Here is a 20,421-nt window from a genome sequence, read left to right as displayed (position 1 = left end):
CGCTGCCCCCAGCCTGGTAACGAGGCAGGCTGGCTGAATCACGGAATTAATTAATGCGGAAAAAACCTCCGCAATCATCGAGGCCAACCTGTGATCCATCACTACCTTGTCACCAGACCAGAGCACTGAGTGCCATGTCCAGGTGTTCTTTGGACATCTCCAGGGATGGGGACTCCAAAACCCCTTCCAATGTCTAAGCACAGAACCACAGAAATGCTCAATTTAAAGGTGACCACATCTGGTCCAACCCCTCTGCTCAAGCAGGGTCAACCCAGAGCAAAGGGCACAGGATTGCATCCAGGCAGTCCTGGAACATCCCCAGTGAGGGAAACTCCACATCCTTTCTGTTCAACCTGTTCCAGTGCTCGGTCACTGCACAGGAAAGAAGCTCTTCCTCATGTTCAGGTAGAACTTCCCGGGCACCAGATCTTCTGTGAAGAAATTTTTCCTAATGACCAACCTGGCAGAGCTTGAGACTCTTTCCTCTCCTCCTGTCCCTGTTCCCTGGGAGCAGAGTCCAACCCCACCCTGGCTGTCCCCTCCTGTCAGGGAGTTGTGCAGAGCCACAAGGTCCCCCCTGAGCCTCCTTTTCTCCAGGCTGAGCCCCTTTCCCAGCTTCCTCAGCCTCTCCTGGTGCTCCATTCCCTTCCCCAGCTCCATTCCCTTCCCTGGACATGCCGCAGCCCCTCAATGCCCATCCTGAAGTGAGGGACCCAGGCATTGAATGCTTGGATGTGGAGTCCTTCAGAATGGAGGGGGTGCAGCCAAAATGGCATTTACAGAGTGGAGGGAGATCAGGGTCACCCCACACCCTGCCACTCTATCCATGGGGGGCTGCAAGGGAAGCCCATCACATCTCAGTCCCCATCTTTTGGGGAGATACTGAGTTATTCCATGTTGAGCAGACAACAGCATTGCCACTGGAACTTACACACCTCACTTGGGATTTCCTCTGTGTTCCATGGGGTTTCTGTCCATCAGAAATCACTTTATAAGTCACATTGTGTAAAAGATCACAGAATCACAGAATGGTTTGTGTTGGAGGGGACATTCAAAGCTCATCTCAGTCCAACCCCAACCCCTTCCACTATCCCAGGTTGCTCCAAGCCTCATCCAGCCTGGCCTTGGACAATTCCAGGGATGAAGGAGCAGCCACAGCTTCTCTGGGCAACCTCTGCCAGGGCCACACCACCCTCACAGCCAGGAATTCCTTCCCAAATCCCATCTATTCCTGCCCTCTGGCAGTGGGAAGCCATTCCCTGTGTCCTGTCCCTCCATCCCTTGTCCCCAGTCCTTCTCCAGCTCTCCTGGAGCCCCTTTAGGCCCTGGAAGGGGCTCTGAGCTCTCCCTGGATCCTTCTCTTCTCCAGGTGAACACCCCTAGCTCTCCCAGCCTGGCTCCAGAGGAGAGGGGCTCCAGCCCTTGGAGCATCTCCGTGGCCTCCTCTGGTTTTACTCCAACAGCTCTACGTCTTCCCTGTGCCAAGGATCCCAGGGAACCATCGTGAGCTACAGCCCAAGGTACAGACCATGGGTCAGGTCCTGTCTGGGTCTGGTTTCACAGAGCAGCCCCTGCTGGGACCAGTGTCAGCAAAGGCAGCTCAGTAAAAACCTCAGCAGGAATAATCAGACACAGCCTGAACAATATCAAACAATATCACAGCTGATCCTCACCAGACCCCTCAACTGCTCAACCACAGCCACCTATTGCAAAGACCGAGGGGAAACTGAAATGCAAAGATGCAAAAAAACCTCAAACCTCATTTAAATGGTCATGGCTGAAAACCCTTGCAGCTGCTATTTTAGTTCAAAATGAGGATTCTCTCAATGTTGTTTTGAAAAAGCAGATTTCAGCAAGGACAGACCCCCCCCCCCCCCCCCCCCCCAAAATTCACAGTTGTAATCCTTTGGCTTTCCAACACTGAGCGGGGTTTTGTGACAGAAATAAATAAATAACAGATGCCCAAGTGGGTTTGAGATAAGATTTTGGCAGGTGGCACTTTTTGCCCAGAAGAACTGCACTCAATATTTATCATTTCATGCCTGTCTGACCTGAAGAATATCTTGTCAAAGCAGAGAGAAAATGAATATTAAGTTGGCATTTATGTCACACCGGGATTAATACCCACATTCCTAAGAGCATCCCAAGCAAGCATGAGGGCTGGGAAGATGTCTTAAAGCTACCAAAAAAAAAAAAAAAAAAAAAAATCAAATAACAGGTCAGAGCAAGAAGAGTTGTGAAAGCTTGAAGCAAAACCGGAGTTTTTATCTGCAGCAGGGGAAAGCATCCTCTCTGCAGCTCCCTGGGAGAGGGAACATCCCACTCTGAGCCTGCACAGTTGGTCCTTGCACTTGTGAACTTGAGGATCCGATTACAGGATGAAACCCAGGCTTTGAACTTCTTGTGGTATTTTCCAGCTGGGGCCTCGACAAAACCGCACCAAGGTTTTCTGAAACCGAGTGCTTTGGCCGTGGAGATGAATTTAATCCCCACTTTCCAGCTGAGCACCCCGAGTGGAGGAGGGTGGGTGGTTTTGACCTCGGGCTGAGTCACCTGGAATTTGATTTAGAGAAATGGGAGGAAGCCCATGGCCAGATGTGCTCACAGCTGGGGATGGCAGGTGCCACCCAAAGCCAGCCCTTCCTCCTGCATCTCCTCTCCTGTGTCACTCACCACTGGTTTAGGTGAAGTTAAGCAGCAAATCTTTTAGGGGAGGGATCACACACCACTTTTTAATTTGTTCCAAAGAGGTGCCGGTTTATTTTAAGTGCAATCACACACTTCTTGCAAGCTTTGCTCCAGTTTTCTACTCGGAATGAAGAATTCCTTTTAAAATCTGGAAAATCACTCTTTTAGCCTTCCTTCCCTTCTAACAGCCAAGGAGAAACGATATTTACATATAACCATTGCTACTTCCTGCGAAGTTCTTCAAAGACAGAGACATCCTTAGAGTCCAGAGACCCTTCTCAATTTTGATGCTGTTGCTCGGCGCTCTGGGAAGATGCTCGGGAGCAATAAATTCTCATTCCTTCTGCAAGTCCTGCCTCTGGACTTTCCCTTTATGCTTCCCCCTGCTTCCTGCGCTGAATTACAGCAGTGCAGCTCCTCCTGCACTGGCACAAGCTCTACCTCGGTGTAATTACCCCACTGTGAATTCCTCGACGAGCCCTTTCCCTGGCTCAGGGTTCCACAATCTGTGGGAAGCATCTCCCTGGAGGGGCACAGCTTGGAGGGAGGATATTGTTTCCATTCACAGCCCTGGAACATGCTAATTATGCTGGGAGGAAAGGAGGGGGGGGTGGCAGCTTTCACTTGGGAGGGACAGGCCGGGCAAATAGTTTGTGAAACGCCAACTTAACCCCATCTTGTAGGGAATTGTCTGCGGCTCTTTTCCCCCTTCCTAGTTACTGTAATGAGGGGCTGACTTCCCAGATTAGCTCTGGCTATTTAAATGCTAATTTAATTAACAAAACATCCTTGGGGGGGGAGGCACTACTTGTCCCTCCCATTCATTTATCGAGTTTCTGAATGCGACACTGTTTTCATCAGGTTGAGGAGCCACAGTTATTGCTGTGCCCACCTGGGTGCGGCAGAGCTTGAACGGGGATGTGGACGAGGAGAAAAACCAAACAGGTCCTTCATATCTTTAAAAAAAATAAATAAATTATTTATTTATTTTTAAACAACTAAATTTGATTACTTTTGTTTAGAAAGAAGTGGTTACGTGTGTCCTGCCCGGGGCGTGCGTTATCACCAGCCTGCCTGGGAAGAAGTTTCTGCTTTTATCTTGATGAAGGTCTCAGATGTTTCAGCTCTCAGATCATCTAGAAAGAATTTTATCTCCGGGCAAGCCAGAAAACACGACAATCCTTTGGATGTCCCTTCATCCAAACCACAACAAGCGACAAATCAAGTGCGTTTAAAATCCACTTTTCCATTTGTTCGGCTGCGCGCCGAAAGGGAGGCATCAATTATGGATTTGCTGTAGACCTACTTTGTGCCCATAAATCATTCAGGAGTTGGAAAACCAAACCGGGGGATCTTACCAGGGTTTAGTCAAACTTTGAAGCGCTCACCACTTTTGTAAAAAGCTCAGCATCTCTGGGACAGCCCTGGGATTCATCCAGCAGCTCTTCAGCACCTGCAGTGATCGGATCCTCAGCACAAAATACGTGGTGAAGCTTTAAAAAGTAAAACCTGTTGCTATTGTATATTTTTCAGAGATTTTTGTTTTGTCCAGTCCCTGGGGTAATAAGTTTTCATCTGATTTTTTTCTTCTGGTTTATCTTGCTTTTCAGCCTGAAGATATGAATGTATATATGATGTAGAAATTTGGAGGTACAAGCAAAAACAGAAGACATGTTATGAATTTATTTCTACTTTAATAGAGAAGGAAAGCGCCAAGGAAAACCAATATTAAGAACAGGTGAAAAAAAAAATCTGGACAAAACAGCAAACCGATTTTTCCAAATCAGTTGTGTCAAAATTCTGCTTGTTATAAAAATTAATTTATTTATTTCCAGAGGAATTGCTGACATTTCTCATGCAACACATTGTGCAAATGTGCAGGTTCAGGAGATTCACCCCAATTTTTGCAAAGCACTTTCTGTGCTTTATGATTTTAATAGGAACTTTGTAAATTTGAAGGATTGATCATTTCCAAGGCCATTCATAACTCTGAATTACATTGATCCTGAAATGGATTTTTAAAGATATTTGTGTGTGACCTCCTGCCCTCACTGTGAGAATCCCCAGATAAATAAACAAATCCTTGACATCTCCTTGCAGCAAAATATAACAGAGTAAAGCCCCAAACAAACTTTTTATAGGCATCTCCCACTTTTTAAAAGTCATTCCAAAATTTAAAGTCTTGGTCATAAATTTCATGGCATTATGGGATGTGATGATTATTCTTATGTTACCCAGGGGGAGTCCCAGGCTCTGATTTCTCCATAAATCCCATCCATGCCCCATTTATGGAAGGGAAATTCCTTACAGCTGTGCTTTAATAATGGGATTTTGACACAAATTTTACCTCTGGCAGCAACACAGGGCCAGGTAATATCAGCAATTTATGTGTTGGTAGAATGAAGCCCCTAATGAGAATTTTCTTCTCTTTTAAATAAAAATCTTAATTTTCCTTATCAGCTGCTCAGTTTGCTGATTCAGCCTGTGCCAAAGCAACTGGTTATACCTGTCATGTTGCATTTTATTGGAATAGTTCTTTCCTCAGACAAAGATTCCACATTGGATTTCATCTGTATGAAAATAAAATAGATTTTCTGTCCTTGGACAAAACAGAGAATCTCCAGAGAGCTCAAAAAATACAAAACTCAGCAGGAGAGCAGGTTTAGCTGTTGCAAGACAAGTTTGTTATCCCAGAAAAGCAAAACCCCCCCAAGACAAGGCAGCCACCAAGACTCTGAAGAATGCATATTTAGGGAGTTGTGCAATGTTTGCAGCCTTTATCTCCTCCTGGTTCTGAGGTCCAGGATCGCTGAGACCTGAACTGCCTCGACTTCAAAGGCTGGAATGTGTTACAGCTTCGTCTGCCCCATCATCTTCTTGCTGCAGAGCAGACACCTGCAAGAGCCACATTTTTGGGCTTTTTCACCCCTCCCCACTTTCTTGCCTCATCACTTTCCCTCCGACACTTGATCTAAACCCAGATCTAAATTTTCCAGCTGCATTTACACAAATAACCATAAAAATGATTTAATGCATTTTGCAAATATCATCCCAGGCCAAAGTGCCAGCTCCAGATCTCCCCGGATCTAACGAGCTGGTGATTCGATTTTGGAACCCTGAAATTCTGACAAGTGGGGGTGATGCTGTCACCAGTGGGAGCCGCAGGATTTTATTGATGAAAAAGGATTTTATCAGCCACCAAAAATTCCTTTCTGACTCCACAGGCAAGAGTGACACCCGGCGGCTGTGGAGCAAAATAAAATCAGCTCTGATTGCGATGTTCCCTTTTCCTCTCTTCGTTCAGTGCTTTTATTCCTGCCGATTTTAAAGGAAGAGCTGGCACAGGGATGTTCTTCTACCCCCTGGAGAATGGACATCCATCACCTGCTGGCAGAGATTCCCTGGGATCTGGATTCCCTGGGACCAGCTGCTTTGGGAGGAAACCAGGAGAGCAAAAGGATGCTGGCACCTCTCCCGTGGCTCCCAAAACTCTGCAGCCAAGCAGGGAGACCCTGGCATCCTGAATTTGGGCAGAGGGATTTCCACTGATCCTGCTACAGCCCTTCCCAGGTTTTGTCCAGGCTTCTGGTCACTAGGACATGAGGTGGGATTTATTTTAACCACGTTTCGTTTAAAATAACAAGATTAGCTCAGTTATCAGAGAGAGGTGGACACCTGGGAGTTCTTTTTTGCTTTGTGCCTGCTAGGTGTTGTTTATTACACACTAAAAATTGTGGGACAAAAGGAATGAAACAGCATTTTTCTACTACTACTACTGTGGATGTAACCTGAATACCTTCACTAAGTGGTTATTGAAATGGGAATGGTTAAATACCACAAGGAGAGTGCTTAAAAAGAGATAAATTAGTAATCTCTCATGAAAAATGGGCTTTATTTGAGCTTTCATTTGGAATTACTAAACATGAAAATGGCAATGTCCAGGTAATTACACCATTCACTGAGCTGGGGCTTTAATAAATGTCAAGAATTGGCAGAGCCCTGCTCAGAGTTGGTGTCACAAACTCCCCTGGGAATGTTCCCATGGAACAAACCAATGGTTTGGCTCCTAAATCCAAGTTCCTGAGATGTTTCTGTGTGGGAGAGCCATGATATTCCATATTCCCTAAGGCACCCATCCCTTTCTCAACGTGCAAGGAGAGGCAGCTCAGGCTGAGGTCTGAGCATTCCAGTTTGGTTCACTGGGAAGATAAAGCCCTGCTCTGACATTTGGAGCTTGATGCTGGCTCTGCTTCCAGTTCTCTGCTTCCCTGGTGCTGCTGGATTTAGGAGCTGGGTGATGGTTTCAAATTGGAAACCTGGAGCAGGGGAGGGTTGTTGGAGAGATCTTGGTGCCCTGATCCCTCACTCATGGCTGGCTGCAAAATCAGGAAAATGCAGAAATCTCTCAAAATGTGGGAACATCTGAGGGGAAATAATGAAATTCTCTCTTGAGTGCAGTAGAAAGGAGCATCATTTTTGTGCCACTAAGTTTTTTGTGTTTTCAAAATGCCTAAGAACAGTGTGATTACAGCATCACCTGTCCCCCAGTGCCACATCCACACAGCCTTAAACCCCCCCCAGGAATGGGGACTCCACCACTGCCCTGGGCAGCTGTGCCAGGAAGAAATTGTTCCAATATCCAATTTAAACCTCCCCTGGCACAGCTTGAGGCCATTCCCTCTCATCCTGTCCCTGTTCCCTGGGAGCAGAGCCCAAACCCCCCCTGGCTGTCCCCTTCTGTCAGGGAGTTGTGCAGAGCCACAAGGTCCCCCCTGAGCCTCCTTTTCCCCAGGCTGAGCCCCTTTCCCAGCTCCCTCAGCCCCTCCTGGTGCTCCAGCCCCTTCCCCAGCTCTGTTCCCTTCCCTGGACATAGTCAGACACCCAAACCTCCTTCCATTGTCCAACAGCCTCACAGCTTCAACAGAGCTCTCAGCATTCAGCAAATATTGGATCAACAAATTGCACCTGGAGAAAGTGGCTCCAGAATGAAAATGTCCTCCAGGTCCCTCTGTGCCAGGCTGCCCTTTGGCTTTTCCTTCTTTTCCATTCCCTTCTCCACCTCCATCTCCTTTTTCCCTTCATGAAGCTTTGGCACTGGTGAAGATGCAGCAAAATGGGAGTTTTCAGAATCCTTAGCTCAGAAATCCACAGCCCTGAGGCCACACAGAAATCCTTGCTCAGCCTCAGCACAGAACCTCAGCACTCTGAGCTTCTCTGTTTCTTCCTCTCCCTTGTGAGGTGAAAATAATAAAAAGCCAAATAAAAGCATCAAAATGTGAAGCATCAGGAAGACTCAGCTGAGCTGAGCCCAAGAGCTGATGCAGATGTTGTGTTTGGGGACTCCTGTGGAAATGATGTGCTCAGGGCTTTGCCAGATGCAGCCAACCTTCACTGCCTCCAATTATCCCAGGGATCTCCTGTGGCAGTAAAGATTTCACTGGATGTGCTCTGTGCTAGGTCACTGCTAATCTGTGCTCAAATCATGAATTACCAGCATGAAAAACAAAAAGAGGGAAAGCTGTGTTGCTCACCAAGATTTAGTGGGAACTTTTCCCCTTGATTTCCACAGGAGGTCTTTTATTTCCAGTTTTGCACATCCCTTTCTTGGCCAGTTTTTGTCACCTCTGATGTGTAGGAAGGGGCCATCCCTTACTCTTCCAGCCCAAAACTCATCTGAGTTCATGGGTGATGCTGTGCACATCCCTCGTGGCAGTGCCTGGGTTAAAATAGGCATCTACAGGTGGAATATTCACATGAATTAACTAAACAAATCACCCTGCAAAAGGAGAACACTGATCCACAGCAGAACCAGAAATACTGGAGTGGTGGATTTGAGACTGGCCAGGGCACGCCCAGATTTATCCCAAATCAGAATTTGTATTTAATGATCTATCCCAGAGCAAGGAGGGACCACTGAAGCCTCTGAGCCCTCTGCTCTATGGAAATGATGAATTTACACACTGATTCTTTCCCTAAATCTTCAATTCTTTCCATAACCAGAGCTGCAGGTGCTTTATCTCCACTTTGAGTCAGTTTTGGTTTTAATCCCAGCCTTCAGATCATTTTTTCATCTTCTAAGTTGTATTTTAGATAGATTGTTTGCTTCCCACGCCATACTTTCTGCAGAGATGCTCTGAAACTTGCTGAAGGCTTAATAAGGAACAGGAGGGCACCTTTCTGTCCTACTTCAGCTCCCAAAAATACAGGATCCAATCACAGAAAGGGTTGCAAAGCACGGGAGCAGGCTGCCCAGGGCAGTGGTGGAGTCAAATTCCTTGGGAGAGTCCCAAAAACGTGTGGAGGTGGTTTAGGGGTGCCCATGGTGCTGGGCCTCGTTGATGATATGTTTCAGCCTTAAAGATTCTATGGTTCCATGAGATCACTCATCTCCCCTGTCTTTGCAGTGGGAAAGAGAAGGAAAAAAGAACCTGGAAGACAATTCTGCTTTTCTAGAATAAGTATCAAAGATAGATGGGATAAATCATCTTTTTGCTGGTGCTGATCTCTCTCTGGGGAACAGGGAGGCTTAGAGGGCCTAATTTATAGGTTGGTAAAGGGAAATGACCCCACTCCAAACAGCCTTTTCCATGTTTTAGGTCACAGATCTGCAGTGATCCTCCTTGCTGTCTCTCCAACCATCCCAGGAATCAGTGGAGCTGCTTGTTTTGGTTAGCAGGGAGGTGTGTGGCTCTGGGATCAGGTTGTTCCTGCTCAGAGATGCTCAGTGCCCTGCCTGGTGTATTTTACAGGAACTTGGCGCTTCAGGAACTCATCCTGGCCCTGCTTTGTGGCTTCCCACTGCCAGAGGGCAGGGCTGGATGGGATTTTGGGAAGGAATTGTTCCCTGGGAAGGTGGGGAGGCCCTGGCACAGGGTGCCCAGAGAAGCTGTGGCTGCCCCTGGATCCCTGGAAGTGTCCAAGGCCAGACTGGACAGTGGAAGGTGTCGGGATTGGACTGAGATGAGATTTAATGTCCCTTCCCACTCAAACCATTCCATCATCCCGATTCTTTTCCAGGCACTGATGTTCTCAGGCAGAAGGGGGAGCCCACACATTATTTTTTGTGTGTGATCCTCTCAAGTCAGTGACAAGCCCGTGAGAGCAGGAGGGATTTTGGAACGCTGAGAGCTCCTGCTTGGCTGGGGTTACAGCCACACACAGCCAGGGGAAGGCAGGGCCTGACTGCTCTTATCTCTTCCTTTGCCACAATGAGAAATCGAGGAAGATTTGAATTCTAAACAACTTTATCTTGTGTCATCACATCAGCTCCAACGCCAGAAAGCAGAATTTAATTAAGAACTTGTTGAACAAACAAAAATACAGAGGTAAAACAGAGCCTTTAGAAACAGAGTAAGTCATTGCCTCGTGACATTTATTTTTTGCTAATTTACTTACACACCCACTGGGAAACCAAATAAGTCATCTGTGCAGTGCTGCTGTGGTTATTTGTACAGAAGCAGTGTGTCAGATGCTTCCCAAGGATTCAGGGGAATGTTAAACCATTAAACAAGCTCTGGGCTTTTGTTGGGAACTCCTCTCTGGATGAGCAGCTGAATAAAAGCACTGGGGAGGCTTTTTCATCCCTGCCCAAACCCCCTTCAAATCTTTTCTCAGCACAGAAGCTTCCAGGCATGTCTTTAGTCACAGATCCTTCTCCAGCCCATAACCAACATTTTGATCCATGCCTGTGCATCCAGGGAAACCCCTGAGTTCATTTGAGCTCTGAGGACCCCCACAGTTCATCCCCCTGGGGTGGGTTTCTTGTTACTTGTCTCCAATGGAAGGTTTGATTGCTCTTTCTGAGGAGTTTGAAAGCAAGGAGGTTCTTTTGACTTGTGGTTTTATCACCACCTCTGCTATTCTTTACAGAATTCCAGAGTCATTTAGGTTGGAAAAGACCTTAAAGACCATCGAGCTGTGACTGATGCCCACCTTGTCACCTGCCCAGAGCTCTGAGTGCCACATCCAGCCCTTCCTTGGACACCTCCAGGGATGGGGACTCCAAACCTCCCTGGGCAGCTCCAATGCCTGACCACCCTTTCCATGCAGAAATTGCTCTTGCAAATAAATTTTTTCTGACAAGAAATTCTTCCTGAGAGAAGGAATTAATGGCACTACCCACGTGCTGGCTCTGTGTCAGAATTTTTGTTCCCAAAAAGAAATTTGAGACTGGGAAAATAATGTGCAGGTTTGGAGGGCTAAAGGAATCTGAAGCTTGGAGCTGAAAACCTCAGCTAAAGGCTGGAAGGAGATCCCTTAAAAATAGAGTGAAAATTTGGAGAATACAGAATATAATCAGCCCAAGAATAGAAATTGAATTCTTATGCTGAGGTATGTATTAACTTTTACTTGAAATTGCAGTGGAAGCTTGGCCAAGAAAAACATCCCATTAAACAGGGGAAGGTTTCAGCCTACACAGGGGAGAAATCCTTCCCAGGGTTTGTGGTTTTGTGGCTGATGTAAAGATAAACCCAAAAAGGTAAACTGGAAATGGTGTTTCTGTTCAAAGGATGAAAATCTGTCTGCTGCACTGAGGGAGATGATGTTCAGGAAGTGGGAATTCAGAGAGATGGAAAGTACAAAAATGCAAATGAAGAGCAGCCCTACATGGAATTATAGAAACAGCAAAAGAAAGACAAAAAATTTGAAAAGAAAAAATGCCCCAAATATAAATTTAGGACAGAAAACTTTAGTAGAGAGAAGCTCTAAGACTAAAGCTCTAAGACTAGGACTAAACAGTCCTGAAAAAAAAAAATTCCTGTGGTGGTTTGATGGAAAGGAAAACCAATTTCCCCTTAAGAATCAATGTTTAACAGAGCAATTAAAATGCACAGGGACATTATCCTGCAGCTTAAAATCATTCCCACCCTAACCCCATCCCTGAACAGAGGCACAAGGCAGTAGAGGTGGTGTGATAGTTAAATCACATAATATTGAATGACTTAAAATTGTACAGTTTTTGCAGTTGTACTCCAAACAACTGTGTCTTCATGGGTATTTTAATGCAAATAAATAGTTGTGTCATAAAATAAATTGCCACCAATTGCCAAAATAATTTGGTGGCAGGAGGGTGAGGGACAGAAAAAAATTGATGACAGCAGTCAGGAGAGCAGGGTATCACATGATTGTCAGGGAATCTGCAAAACACTGGGAAGGGAAGTGATGGAGAGAAGGGTATTCCTGTGCTCTTCAAGAGAAAAATTGTAACAGAAAAACACAAGAGGAAAGGTTGGTGTGTAAAGTTAAATATATTTTAAGAAATCTGTAGACTGAAGGGGCATAAATTCATTTGCTCATGATGTTAATTCTGGATTAGAAACACAAATGCTAGGGATTGACATAAAATTAAAATGTTTACTCTGAGGGGACTGCATGGTTTAAAGCCTTTGCAGCCTCAGAATAATGTAGATATGGTGTTAAAACAGACATAAAAAGGGCAGTACCCTTAGGGAAGTTGCTCCTCATCCAGTGGGGAATCCTCTCTATCCCAAGACTGGATATCCTGGAGGAGGCTGGAGTCCATCCAGCCCAGAATTCTGTCTCCAAGAGTGGGGACAAGGAACAGCAGAGAACAAGGTGCATGGATCTGACCCTGCTTCCCATCCTGGAAATGTACAAACTTCCCCCATGTACAAACTCCAGTAGGTTGGGAAAGAGAGAGACATCTTCTACATGGGGTGAAAATGGAGGAGGATTTTCAGGGCTCAAGCAAAACTGGAAAAACCCAGACTGGGGAGGCCTTGGAGGAGCAGGCAACATCCATGGCTGAGCACTTCCCTGGACCTGGAGACATTCCTGTTTTAGACTGTTCAGGCTGTATGGAAATTTTTCCCTGCCTGTGTCCTTGCAGGTTACAGCAGCAGAGCTCTCTAGGGATAACTTTAGGAAATTCAGATTTGTATTGGCAAAGCTGTAATCTAGCCCAGCAAAACTGTATAGACTGGGAGTGATTTTTGAAGACTCCCTCTCCAAATAAGCTCATTTATCCAGGTGCTGCTCTGCACTGGAGCTGCCAGCTGTCTTTCCCAACCATGACTCTCCAGCAGGGGCTGCATTTCCCTGGGATGTCCCAGGACCTGTTTTTGTGGCTGAACTTGGATTGCACCCTCAAGACATGTGGGTCCCAGAGCTGGTGTGCTTGGGGCCAGTTGGGTTTGGACTGCTGAGGTGGGAGCACCATCCCTGGAAGTGTTCCAAGGGTGTGGATGTGACACTTGGGGATGGGGTTTAGTGGTGAACAGGGCAGTGCTGGGGGAATAATTTCACCCAATCATCTTGGAGGGCTTTTCCAACCTTACTGACTCCGTGAGTCCATTGTTCCAGCTTGCAAGGCAAGATGTATTCTATTGCCATCTGCATGGCAGTTGTCTTTTGTCAAGTGGGCAGTTTTCCTTATCTCTTCCACAATCACTCCTCCCTCGGGAGGGGACATCTGCTGATGAGAGGCTATTGAGTGTCACTGCATGGCTGATAAGAGCTACAGAGGGAAGAGCCAGGCATTCCTCCCCGGATATAATCTGGAGATTCTGGAACACCAGCATGGCTTCTCCACTGGATTTCCCAGAGGAACAGCAGCTGCCTCTTCCACTGGATGTTCAGAGGAAGACTCCACCCTTTTCTACAGGATCCCTGCTCCAGCAGACCCACACCTGACACTGCAGGAGGGCTGCAGCCACAATTCCAATGGGACTGCTGCCAACACCCTGACCCACAGGGTGTTAGGTTGTGTTCTGACTCTGTCAGTGTTGTTTTAATTTATTTCATTGTTTATTTTATCCTTTTATTTTCTTCCCTATTAAAAACTGTTATTCCTGCTCCCATATTTTTTGCCTGAGAGCCCCTTAATTTAAAATTTATAGCAATTTGGAGGGGGGGGGTGTTCCCATTCTCCATTTCAGGGGAGGCTCCTGCCTTCCTTAGCAGACACCTGTCTTTCCAAACTGAGACATCCATCATCAGTGCCAGGAACCTTTTGGGAGCGAGGTCTCAGATGCTCTGGGGGAATTCCACATGTGGCCCCACAGACAGCAGCAGCAGTGGTCCTTCCATTCTCCTGCTCCTGTGCTCCCTCTCCAGTGCTGAGGAGCTGCTAAGCAGCCTCCATCCATCCATGCAGCAACCAGCAGCACCACCAGCACCAGGACACCATGGTGTAGGTACCATTTTGTCCTGCAGCAATGATTCCACCTGGGAAAACCGCACCTTTCCCATCCCAGCCAACAGCAACCTCAGCTTTGCAGCAGCAAACAGCTGGGAGATGGACACAGCTGGCCTTTCCAGGAAGAATGTCTGCTTTGTCTCACAGGGAGGCATTAGGATGGAGAGGATTTCCATCAATAGGAGAAAAATGGGACATTTGTAGATCCAGCCCTGGCCCCCAGGTGTGTGATCACAGAGCCATGGAATGGTTTAGGTTGGAAGGAGCCTTTAAAACTCATCTAGTCCATCCCCTGCAGTGGACAGGGACATCTTCAAGTAGATCAGGTTGCTCAAAGTCCCATCTGACCTGGCCTTGAAATGTTTATGGGGATAGGGATCTACTGCCTTTCTGGGAAACCTCTATCAGTGCCTCACCACCCTCATAATAAAAAAAATTCTTCTGTATATCTGGTCTAAATCACCTGGTTATTGCTTTAAAACCATCACCCCCTGTCCTGTAGAAACAAACCCTAATAAACAGTTTGTCCCCATTTTCTTTTTAAGCCATAGGAAGTGATGGGAAAGGTCAGGCAGGGACAGGGTGGGAGCTGGACCTTACCTGGCTCCCCAAAAACCCTCCAGGGCCAGAGACACCTCAGGAGTGACCAATGTGTTGGATATATCAATCCATTTTTTTAGGGAAAAAATTTCCACTGAAAGAATAATAAGGTACTGGAATGCTCTTCCCAGGGAGGTGGTAGAATCACCATCTCTGGATGTGTTTAGAAGAAGACTGGACATGGCACTTGGTGCTCTGCTCTTGTTGAGGTGTAAGGGCACAGGTTGGACTCGATGATCTCAGAGGTCTCTTCCAACCTCATTATTCTGTGATTCTGTGAACATCTGTGCAGCTTTAGCACTGTAAACATGTGGCTCACCTGGCAGCTCTTCATTCCCAAGGCTTGTTTTCCCACAAAAAGTAAAGAGCTTTGGCTGCAGGGAGGAAGTCACGGATATTTATGGCAGCTTTTCTTTAAAACTAGCAAATTGTAGCTGTGTTTCTCTGGTTGGAAAATTTTTTGGAGGTTTTATTCCCCTATACTTCCTCCTTCCAGCCCTGCAGTACCTCGGTGCTGTTGGAAGGGCCTTGCTTTCCACAAAGGAAATTTCAGGAATATTTAACAAGAGGGAGGATTGCTCGGGGTCAGCACTCTGGGAAGCCACACAGGCATTTTTGGTGTGGTTTCCTTCGTGCATCTCTTGCATCCACCCTTCCCCAAGCCTCCCGCCTTCCTCCACGCAGAGATTCGAGTCGCTCCTCCTCCCCAAAGGCTGCAGGGATTTTCCGAGTCCCTCTCCCGATGCTGAGCCCCCCTCTAGCGGCTGCTGCTCTGGAATGCTGGAATGCCGAGGGATGTGCTGCGCCTTCAGGGACGGCCAGCGGTGCCAAAATCAGATCCTGTGGTTCCTGCGGGATGGGGAGCTGTGGGAATTCAGGACATCCCTCTTGCTGTCCTGGATTGCCCAAACCCCTGCCAGGGGGCTCAGAGACCCTGGCACAGAGCCCAAGACACCTGTGACTTTGATTGTGACCCATGGAAAAAATTAACAACCTTATATGAGGATTTGCAAGCCATGAAAGTCCAAGTAGAATAATAGTTTGTCATGAGGTGAAAAATAGATTTTTTGGGGTTTTTAGAATGGGGGTTCAGGGGGCAAGATGGAGGAATCTGGGCATGTCCAGCCTTTCTCCTTCTTCTTCTTGGCCTTCATCTTCTGCTGTGATGGTGGCACCTTTAGATTGGTTCAGAGTAGAAGCTCACTGTCTAACATAGGTGATAGGTATTGGGAAATTATGGTAAATAATGTACATGTAGTTTTTATTATAAAAAGACAACACCACCCTGAGGGCATCAGATTGCCTCTGTCTGACCTGCTGAACAGACCTCAGCAGGTCAGAGAAAGAATTTTATAGATAAGAAGCAACAAACAACCTTAAGACCGAGAATAGAAGAGTTCTGAGTCCTTCTTCAACCACTGGGCTGGGAAAAGAGACTTTCTAATGCATCTCGGGGTCACTCTGACCAGCAGAAGCCCTGAGAGGGAGCAGCATCTGGTGTGGTGTCATGGCTTGCCTCAGTTATCCTGGTCCTTCCCCAGGTGTCAATCACCTCTCCTTTCCCCCATCCTGACTCCTGCTGGGCTCTGTCTATCAACCCAGAAATTCCAGAGGAGCATCGAGTGATTGGGCAGATTCAAAAGATGCTCTCTGTCCCCAGGGGTCATTGTCCCATCCAGGTGTCCCTTTCACCTGAGACCTGCTCTCCCTGTCCCTGATTGGTGGTCCCTGGTTCCCCCCTCTCCCCAGGGTTAAAAGGAGCAGCAACCACGTGGTTTGGGGAGTTCTGTTGGAGGAGTTGCTGCATTCAGAGGCCCGTGGGCCAGAATAAAGCTCTGGATCAAAACCCTCCGTCAGAACCGACTCCTTTCCTTCACCTCGCCTTAAAGCTTCTCTGCCAAGGTACACCTGAGCTCTTGCAAGCCTGGACTTGTCTCTGTGCACCCAGCTGCAGCCCCCAGCTAGCCCAAGGTGCCTCAGAGGTGAAATCACCACAGCTGCCACCTTTTGCTCAAGCAACAAGGGCCAGACAAGCCCAGGCACATCCCGTCTGGCTATATTGGTAATAATTCCAATCAGCACCCACAGTGCATCCCCCACTGGTGCTGTGTGGGGTTTGGCCTCTCTGATGCCATTCCTGCTGCTCCTCCATCGGGATGAGCTGCTTGTGACTCTGCATTTGCCATCCCCATCCTCAGGGAGGGGTGGGAATGGGAAGAGCCTCGTCAGGTCAAGGGCGCTCCTCCTTCCCGGCGCTTTTGCCTTGCCAACGGTTTGGATTTATCCAGAGCAGACATGCCAGGGGAAAAGCTGGCTTTATTTGAAATCTCATTACGGCCCCTCTGCATTTCATCATCCTGCAGACGCTCTCTGCTGCAGCGTCACTCCAGCAGGAATTGCAGGGGAAGCCTCCACGCCTGGTGGGAAGGGAAAAGTGCTGCAGGACTCCCGACATCTCCCCTTCTCCATCCCCGTGGAGCTCAGCCCACAGGAATGACCCTGCAGCCTTTCCTGGGCTTAAACCACCACCCCTGGCACAGCAGTGGGGGTTCCTGGCCAGCTGGGGGGTGTTGTGCAGGTGTTGGGAAGATGGGGGTGCAGGGGAGCATTTCCTCCTGCTTGGGGACCACCAGAGCAGCACATCTGAGCCTCTCCAGGGGGAATATCCAGAGGTGTGTGAGGCACTGCTCATCTGAGAGCTGCAGATCCAGGCCTATCGAAGCAGGAATGGCTTTGGAAAGCCAGGGTGATTATTTCAATGTAAATATCACTAAATCTGCTGTTGATGGTGTTAACAAAACCCATCCAGACCGAATGGAGCAATCAGTCTTGATATCTGTCCCCAAAACTCTTCTCCCAACAAGCAGCACATGCCAAGAATGATTTCTGACTGATGAAAACTCAGGTTGTTGCTGTCTTTTATGATCATGGATCTTCCCTGGGTTATCTTGGTTCCAATCTCAGTCTCGGGGCTGTTCCTTTGGCTAATTAAAGGACAACGATTTGTTAATTACTGACCAAAATTTTCAGTGCTCATTGAGATATTTTGCATTTTGCTCAGCTTGACTATTAAAGTAAACTGGAGCCATGAGGATTTGAAGCACAGAAACTCCCTCTGGTCTGGGGCTGATCCCTCAGGGTGTTTGGGGTGTCATACAGAACATGAGCACAAAACACGTTAAATATGGAAACCTCTATTTTAACACTGAAATGTGGCAACAGCAGCACATTTGCCACCTTCCAGCTCAGTTATTTCCCTACATCACAACCAGGGATTTGTAGGAAGCACATCTGGGCAGTAATCAGGATAATTTAAACTGGGATCTCAACTGGATTTCAACTTTAGACTGGGATTTCCAAGCAGTGCTGTAGGGGAGGAGGAGATCCCTGTCCCAAGGGATGTGTCACTGCTCAGATGGAGCAGAAGATGCCAGTTCAAAGTGACAATCCCAACCCCCTCGTCCCTCTTGAAGGTCACTGGGGACATAATGGGTAGAGAACAGCTCCTTTTATGCCATGTGAGATATTTATATATCTAAAGACTGCTGGTCACTGGGAAGCTGCCCAAGACTTTAATGCTTTAATTGCTGTTTCCTGTACGTTCCCCTCTCTGTTGTTCATCACAGATGACAATTGTGGTTTCATGTCCGTGGGGCTGGGCTGGGTCTCCCTGGGAATCTCATCTCCTTGTGCAATTACTGCTCCTGGATATCTCTGGGTATGTCCTTGAAGTCTCCCCCCAATTAAAATCATCCATAAAAACTGTATTTCCAAGTGGGAACTCCTACAGGATGATGTTGGTCCCTTTTTTACTCTGAGGTATAAAGGAGGGATGGAGCAGAGATCTGGGCATCCTCGAAATAACCCATAAAACTACTGGGGTGAGACCAGGATGGACAGGATGCACGACAAAAAACAGGGGTGAAATAGAAAACAAGCACATTTTGGATACTCTGCGACTGTCTGGTGGTGCCACAGAGCTGCATTAGTGCAAAACAGGGCACAATTAGATCTTCCCAGCCTTGCAGATAAATACACCATTTGCTCCACCCTGATATTGATCCTGAAATAAAACCATGCTGCCCTCCACTCCCACTGCCATTATCTCCAACCCCAAACTCCCAGAAAACCCAGCAAGAAACCCCCGGATCACAAAATTGCTTCCAAGTTCTTGATTGTATTTTTAGTGCTCTTTCTAATGTACTTTGGGTTTGCCTTCTATTTTTTTTTTTTTAGCTGCTTTAGTAAACTCAGCTCATCCCTCAAAGCTTTTGGACACTGAGGTTTTTAAGAACTGGGTTTTGCCTTTGGGGGCAGGGGCTTTAGGGAAAACAACATACATATGTGTGGATATGTGTTCCTACAGATATTTATGCCTTCATAAAATGGTAAAATTAAAGCTGGTGACACAAGAAGCTCTTTGAGAGGGTGACAAATCACCTGCACCCAATGCAGCAGGGACTGAGGTGAGAGGGCAAAGGCTGGCTGGGCTCATTTGAGCTGATCCCTGTGGGTTTCACACATTGACTCCCTTTCCATGTCTGGAAACACTGGGATACTCCCTGAATTTTGGCTGGGCTGCAGCCAAGGACTGGATGTTTGCTTTAAATCACAGAGGTTTTCTCTGCCATGCTTAAAAATCTGATCCTGGGCTCAAGACAGTGCCAGGATGAATTTTATCAGTGATAAGAGGGAGAACCTGACAAAAAGGGTTATAAATGTTTCAGGACATTTATAAAAAATTTTAAAAATGAGGTCTATTCTCCCCTGGGCATCTTAACAAAGGAGATTGCCCTGGGATTAAGTTTGTGCCCCTCTCAAGCCTCTGGTTATTTCACCTCCTGGCCCTTTCTCCTCCAAATCTGCCACTGAGGAAATCTGCTGGAAAAAGCTGCTGGGAATTGTGTTTGTGTGTGGGGCTGGTGCCACCTCTGCCATGGCCACTGCAGACCCTGCTCCACAGGCTGCTCTTTGGGGAAAGGTCAAGGCAGCAGGACCAGGTAATCCCAGCCCAGGGAGCTGCTCCCCTGCCATGGCATCACAGGAAGGATCTGAGCCTTCATATTTAATGCATGAGGAGCACTGGGATGATCTTTTTATAGCTGGTGCTCTCAGACTTTGTTTTATTTTAATTGTTGGGTAATAAGGGGTTTGAAATTTGGGGTTGGGCCCCCAGGTTGGCAGGAGAGGTCTGTAGGATCAAAATCTGGAGTTAGAGCTTTGCTGGAGCCAATTCCTTATCCTGAGGACCAGGGACCACTGGGGACCCCACGGACCATAGAAATCACAGAACAGTTTGGGTTGGAAGGGACCTTTAAAGGTCACCTAGTCCAGCCCCCTGCAAGGAGTTGGGACATCTTCACCCAGAGGATGGCTCCTGGTCTGGAATATGCTGGAGCCAGGCAGGGAATGATGATGGAATGATGATGGAATGGTGGATTCAAGCTCCTTTTTCACCTGAGTGCACCTCCAGCTTCTCCTTCCCTGAAACTAAAGAAAGTATTTTGGATTGAACTCCGATTTTGAGCTGTTAGGTTTTGTTGCAGAAGAATGGGAATCTGGGGTCTGGAGTGTTTGCTCTGGTTTGCCACTGATGTGCTGGCTGGGACGTTTTCCCTGTTAAATCCATGCAGAATCCTCCTTGTACCTTGCTGGATTTGGCCACCAGTTTGGAGATCTATTTGTACCATCCTTCAGTGGGTTGAAAACTGCCAGCTTTCCCTTGCCAGACACTGCATTGCCCTTCCTTCTCTGCTGATTTTGGCCTTGCTAATTTTGAAGTGAAATCCTTGAATCCCATACAGTGCTCCTGAATTTTAACCCCTGGCCCATGGATGGTTGCAAGGCAGCTCTTATGATACAGAGATTTTTTACAGCACACAAATGAGGCAAGAAAGAAAGAAAGAGATGGGAACTGGGAGTTATTTCTAAGGGCATTTCATGTGTCACCTCTCTTTTCCATTGGCTGCCAGTGA

This window comes from Haemorhous mexicanus, chromosome 3 (genome assembly GCF_027477595.1).
Source record: "Haemorhous mexicanus isolate bHaeMex1 chromosome 3, bHaeMex1.pri, whole genome shotgun sequence".
NCBI classification, from domain to species: domain Eukaryota; kingdom Metazoa; phylum Chordata; class Aves; order Passeriformes; family Fringillidae; genus Haemorhous; species Haemorhous mexicanus.
This window is presented reverse-complemented; position numbering follows the sequence as displayed.